Genomic DNA, 6785 nt, shown 5'->3' with positions numbered 1-6785 from the left:
CATTCTACCACTAGTGTTACCCACTTCTAAAGCTTCTAACCTTTTCGCTATAGCAGCAATTTTGGCATCTGATTCATAGCCTCCTTCTACCCTATTAACGTTTCCTCTGCCAATAAGAATTGTTTTCTGGGGTCCCCTACTACTTTCCCATTGTTGGGTCTTTTCGGTGACTTCATGCAAATATGTCATCGCGTCATCAACTGTTTGGTTCTCAAATCCACCAGTACACATAGATTCTACTGTGGTTGTGGTGGGATAATCTAAACCCTCATAAAGGATCTGAACTAACCTAACCTTCTCTAAACCATGATGAGGACATTGGGCTAATAAATCATTGAACCTTTCCAAATACCTATACAAAGTTTCTCCCTCCTGTTGAGAAAATGTGCAGATTTGCGTCCTAATAGACGATGTTTTGTGCCTAGGGAAAAACTTGTTCAAAAAGGCATATGTAAGTTGTTCATACGTTTCGATTGACCCGGAAGCCAAACTATATAGCCACGATTTAGCTTTATCTTTCAGGGAAAAGGGGAATAACCTAAGTTTCAAAGCATCATCATCTAGGTTTCTAATCCTGAGGGTACTAAGAATTTCCTCAAAGTCCCTAACATGGAAATATGGGTTTTCATTTTCTTTCCCTAAAAAGATTGGGAGCAGCTGTAAGGTCCCAGGTTTTAGTTCATAAGTTGCTTCCGTCTCAGCTAACCTGATACATGAGGGACGAGTAGTCCTAGTTGGATTCAACAAAGCTTTCAAAGTTGCCATTTCTGGCGCTATCGGAGAAACAAGGATTCTCTCCTCAGTCAAAGGACGTTCAAAAACAGACTCTTCAAAAGTCGTACTCTCTAGATTAAGGTAATCGGGACGATTAGAACTACTAGGTTTCTCTTTAACAAATCTACCTAGTGCGTCTCTTTTACGTTCAGACATACAATAGAATTTTCTAAATTGGAAGGGTAAGCAAACACAGATCAAGGACGACTCAACCAAATCAAACCTATTGATTTCTAGCAAACAAAAAGCATGATGGCTCCACTTAGATTGTTTCTAGACCAACTTATAATCCCCTCGAACGGGAATTCATTACAATTTAAGCAAACCCCTCTGGAATTAATCTGAGTTAAAGTAAGTTGAATAGAAGCGAGGGAATTTCGGTGGAGCTTTGATACCCAAGGCCTCACCGATATTACAAGGCGGCGCAGTCATGCATTCAACTTACAGAAACCGTCAAGAACTTTGAAGTATGCTTAAAAGAGTAACCAATATTTTTCGAATGACTTTCCTGTTAAGATCGTTACCCTATCGGTCTCGTTCTAGTCAAAATTATAGGCTTAGGTCGCGTTTGGTGTCGTTTTCCTAAGGCGGGCAAGAAGAGAACGATGATGAAATCCGAACCCTTATCTTGTATGGCCAATCTTTGCCCTTTACTAGGAAATTAAAGCAACCATTTTCAAGTCCTCAACATATATGCATATGAAAGAAGACAGTAACTCGCTGACAGGGGATTCGCGAGTGTTTCGACAAACTTACCTCCCGTACCAGACGGGGGATGAACCTTTGTAGTGGACTCGGGCCATTGACTCTGATGTCAAGTTACGAACCCAAGGTGCAGAGACAATATCGTAATTGTCGTCCTTCTCTGCAAACAGTTTATATTTAAAGTACCCTTCCGTAGGGTAATAAAAAATAATGTCCCAAAGTCCAAAAGTCCAAAAAGAAAAGAAAAATTACAAAAATAATAAACCCTAATACAGTTTTTTTTTTATAAAAGAAAATAATCAAACCCTAAACTAAAATTATCTAAAATAAAATTGTCTTCTTTTCTGTTCTTTTTGCTTTAATCTTTAGCTCCAAGTCTTTATGAAATCACCAAACTATTTGGCTCAGATTTCTTTATGATCCGGAACTTGTAGACACAAGATAAATACCCAAAAGCATAAAAAAGAACAAAAAAACCAAAAAATAAACAAGTAGAATAAATCTAAAACCCTAAAAACAAGTCCGCGTCGGCGGCGCCAAAAATTGATGTGATTTGTAGATAGTGGTAAAAAGTGATTTGATTCTCGAACTTGTGAAGGATAACTTTAGACTTAAATTAAAAACTAAATAGAAAACTCGCTAATAACTATAACAAACACTGACAAAGTTGGTATCAATATTAAAAGAACACTGAGGCTAAGATTCTACTATTTTCCAAGTTCAAAATGATTTGGTCCAAATATTTAGATTCATGCAATTTTCTCGTTTAATTTGATTCTAAAATATTGCAACTAATAGATTTTCAAAAGTAATAATTGTAAATACCAAGTATGAAGCATCAAGAGTCTATAAACTAAGCATACTCCATCAAAATAGATCACAATCACTCAAATAAAAATCATATTCAATAATAGTTTAAGGAAAATAATCATAATAATAATTGCAATAAATTACATACAATAGATTGTACCGCTTTTTGTTGGAAAAATAGCTTCCTCTATCGTCTCAGCAATGGGGTTTAACTCCTCATATTAATCATGATCTCAAAATAATTGTTTATGGCTCAAAAGATGATTAAAAAGATGAAAAGTGATAATACAGACGATTCGCAACAGTTTGTTGGTGTTGCAGAATCACTGTTACAGGAAAAAATAGTAGCTAAAGACCTAATGCAACCTCTGTGATGAACGACACATAGGTACTGCTGTGAAACAACGATAGTTTGCTGCGACAGTTGCTTGTGCGTCAATGTTCTTCGTGTTCTTGGTGCAGCAGCAGCAGAAAACAATTTTCAACTCGTGATTTCGGCTCTCTATTCTCCTCTAAACTTCTCTTAAGGTTTCGTACCCTTATATGACTTATCCCCTCTCCTTTTATAGGCCACAACTCGATTAAATCTCCCCCGAAATCTTGGTTTATCTCCAAAGCAAGTTTCGGAGTTTTCTTTCTACCAATTCTCTTCACGCGTATTTTGACCTCTCCCAATACTTCCAAACTCTTTATTAGATAACTATGAATGTTGGGGAAGCTTTTCTAGCCTTTAATCTCCCTGAATTGTCGAAAAATACTCCAACAACAACCCGTGACCACACCACCTCTGTTTCCTTCTCCCTGTCGATCTAACCCAATTCTTTCGATCTAATCACATATACCGACCCTGTTATGCTCTAGGAAGTCCATCCCAACAAAAATCCGAGATTGAATCTCTTTAAATCTTCCCAAGAATGCGAACCCTAATCTGCATGCATGCTGGTTTGTTTTACCGCCAAATTTGAAATTTGAATTTGTGAAGAAAGGGAGGGTGTCCCCTATCTAGAGTAGGGGTGCCTTTAGCAGCTGCCTTAAGTGGTGTCCTGGGGGTGCCCTTTCTCCAAACCGGGGGTCCGAATAGCAAGTGTCCCCCGGGTGCTTTCCGACAACTTTTCGAGCCAATTTTTTCCAAAAATGTTTATTGACCAAAAATACCTACAAATAAATAAAACACCATAATAAGTACAAAAATGAGCCCTAACAATATATAGAATCGAGACAAATCGGACACAAAAATGTGTCTATCAGTAGCCCATATTTGTCATTAGCACCCACTGGTTATTCGGCACCCAAGATGTTGGATAAGGGCACACCTTCTTCTTACTCGTGAAGAACATCTTTTGGCGGGAAAATAATATTTGAAAACTTGTGGAGTTTGTTGTTTTGAATTTGGAGGAGCTGTGGAGAGATTCAATCACTCCAATCGACTCATGACAGCCTGTTACACTCACACAAGACTGGTAAGTCCTTCAGATTCGAAAAACGGGGGTTGAATACGTGGGTTTCAACACAACAGGGAGTACGTGTGCGGATGGCAATCACGGGATTACATCGAGATAAACGAGTGCTACTCGTGTTTGGATAGATATTTGTCTCTGCAGAAGCATGGAGAGGTTAAGTAAGGAAGACTCGACAGCTACAGACGCGTGAAGAATCAACAAAAGGAAATTATCCCGTGAAAAATATTTGTTATTACTACGGAGATATTTGGGAATTATGACGGAAGATTCTTGTCGCTGTGGAGTATAAAAAGGGTCTTCGGGTATCATATAAAGGAGAGTTTGGAGAAGAACAATGCGTAAATCAGAGCTGCAGAGAAATCTTTTCTGCTGCTGCATAAGCTGAAGAACACGAAAAACATCGACCCCAACAGACAGTCGTTAATCTACAGTGTTAACGACAGAGTACTTGTATCGTTCTTTGTAACAGTTGGTTTGTAACAAATATAATTGTTACAAACCCGATTTTTCATCATTTCTCCCTTATTCATCATTTGTAAACCCTTTGAGCAATAAAGATGATTTTTTAGCGTGTTTCCAACATGATGATGAGCTAATTCTCCCACAACCAAGGCAATGAGGAAGCTATTTACGCATGAATAATTGGTAACTATTTTATTTTCTCTAATTTATAATTTATAATTCACTCAATCACTGCTTTTGCAGAGTTTTAAATTGTTTGCGTAATTTTCTTAATTAGTTGTGATTCAATCTGATAGGTTATACTTTGTTTAGTCAATTGATAATCTATGCTTAGGGAATACAATTAATATTTGAGAATTTTCCTGATTATTTGTGAGTTAAGAAATAAGGGACTTAAAAGATAATTAGAGTTTGTGGTTATTTACCACATTCATTCATGTGTAATAGTGGAATCGGTGTCTTGGTTATTTTTAATATCTTGAAATCAATTTTGCAATAAGTTTTCTTTATTTTTTTTAAGTTTTATAAGTCTAAAATCTATAAAAATCCCATCAATTTTTGGCGCCGCCGACGCGGACTTGTCTTTAGGCTAGAGTTTTTAGATATTTTTTTTAGGTTTTTATTTGTTCTTCTTTACGTTTTTGGGTTTTTGTCTTTTCCTTACAGATTTTAGAATTTGGAGCGAAAGAAAAAGTTGCCAAAGCTTTTGGTGAATACTTAAAGATTTGGAGTAAAAGCAAAGCGAAAGGAGCGAAAGAAAATAAGAAGAAAAATAAATAAATAAAGAGAGACATTTTATTTTGTTTTCATTCTTTAGAGTTTTTATTTTTTTTATTTTTTATTTTTTTTAGACTTTCCTTATCTTTTGCACTATATTTTTGGACTATGGATTGTGGACTTTGGGACTTTATTTTTTTTATTTTTTTTGTTTTAAACCTACGGAAGGGTAGTTTAAATATCAATTGTTTGCAGAGAAGGACGGCGATTACGATATCCTCGGCCCCTCGGGTTCGTACATGTCATAGGAGTCGTGGCCCGAGTCGACTATAACGGTTCATCCCCCGTCTGGTAGGGGAGGTAAGTTTGTCGAAACACTCGGGAATCTCCTGTCAGCGAGTTACTGTATTCCTTTGTTTGCATATATGCTGAGGATTTGAAAACGACTGCTTTAGTTTCCTAGTAAAAGGCAAGGACTGGCCATACAAGATAAGGGTTCAGATTTCATCACCATTCCCTTCTAGCCCGCCTTAGGAAAACAAAACCAAACGCGAACCTAAGCCTAAAATTTGACTAGAACGAGACCTATAGGTTAACGATCTTAATAGGAAAGTCATTCGCAAAATATTGGTTACTCTTTTAAGAATGCTTCAAAGTTCATGATGGTTTCTGTGAGTTGAATACGCCGCCTTGTAACGCCGGTGAGGCCTTGGGTATCAAAGCTCCACTAAGCTTCCCTCGTCTGGATTCAACTTACTTTAACTCGGATTGATTCCAGAGGGGTTTGCTTAAATTGCAACGAATTCCATTCCGAAGGATTAGAAGCTGGTCTAGAAACAATCTAAGTGGAGCCATCATGCTTTTTGTTTGCTAGAAATCAGTAGGTTTGCTGTGGTGGAGTCAGCCTTGTTTGTGTTTTTGCATAAAACTTCCCTTCCTTTTAGGATTTCTTTCTTTTTCTTTTGTATTTCTAGTGTTTGCCCGAGGTTATTAGAGAGCGGGCTTGGAAAAGAAACACTCTAGGTCGTTTGATTAGTGATAAACCTAGTAGTTCTTCTTGTGAAGGCGGGGAGATCGAAGACTCTTCTTTTGAGAGACCTGTCTTTGGAAATTTCAGCTTTGAAAACCTGACAATCAGTAAAGAAAGTACTTCTAGTCCTTTGGTAGTGCCAGAAATGGCAACTTTGAAAGCTTTATTAAACCCAACTAGGACCTCTCGTCTGTCTTGTATCAAGTTAGCTGAAACCGAGGCATATTATGAACTCAAACCTGGGACTTTACAGATGCTCCCAATATTTTTAGGAAAACAGAACGAGAACCCCTATTTTCATGTTAGGGAATTTGAAGAAGTTTGTAGTACTCTGAAAATTAAAAACCTTAGTGATGATGCTTTGAAACTTAGGTTATTCCCCTTTTCCTTAAAAGATAAAGCCAAATCTTGGCTGTATAGTTTGGCTTCTGAGTCAATTGAAACCTATGACCAACTTACATCTGCCTTTATACAGAAGTTTTTCCCAAGGCACAAAACATCGTCTATTAGGACACAAATCTGTACTTTCGCTCAACAAGAGGGAGAATCTTTATATAGGTATTTTGAAAGGTTCAATGACTTAATATCTCAATGTCCTCATCATGGTTTAGAGATGGTTAGGTTAGTTCAGATCCTCTACGAGGATTTAGATTATTCAACAACAACCATGGTTGAGTCCTTATGCACAAGTGGGTTTGAGAATAAAACTGTTGATGAGGCGATGACATTTTTGAATGAAATCGCCGATAAGACCCAATAATGGGAAAATGGTAGGGAACCCCAGAAAACAATTCTTCTAAGTAGAGGAAAGGTCAATAGGGTAGAAG

At 37.3% G+C, this 6785-nt stretch overlaps 1 pseudogene; it reads left to right on the top strand.

Moving 5' to 3' along the window:
* Nucleotides 1-301: 301 nt before the first annotated feature.
* On the top strand, nucleotides 302-401 carry LOC113325466 (annotated as a pseudogene).
* The last annotated feature ends 6384 nt before the right edge of the window (nucleotides 402-6785 follow it).

Source organism: Papaver somniferum, chromosome 11 (genome assembly GCF_003573695.1).
Source record: "Papaver somniferum cultivar HN1 chromosome 11, ASM357369v1, whole genome shotgun sequence".
NCBI classification, from domain to species: domain Eukaryota; kingdom Viridiplantae; phylum Streptophyta; class Magnoliopsida; order Ranunculales; family Papaveraceae; genus Papaver; species Papaver somniferum.
The sequence above is the reverse complement of the archived record's forward strand: the minus strand, read 5'-3'. Positions and strand labels throughout refer to the sequence as shown.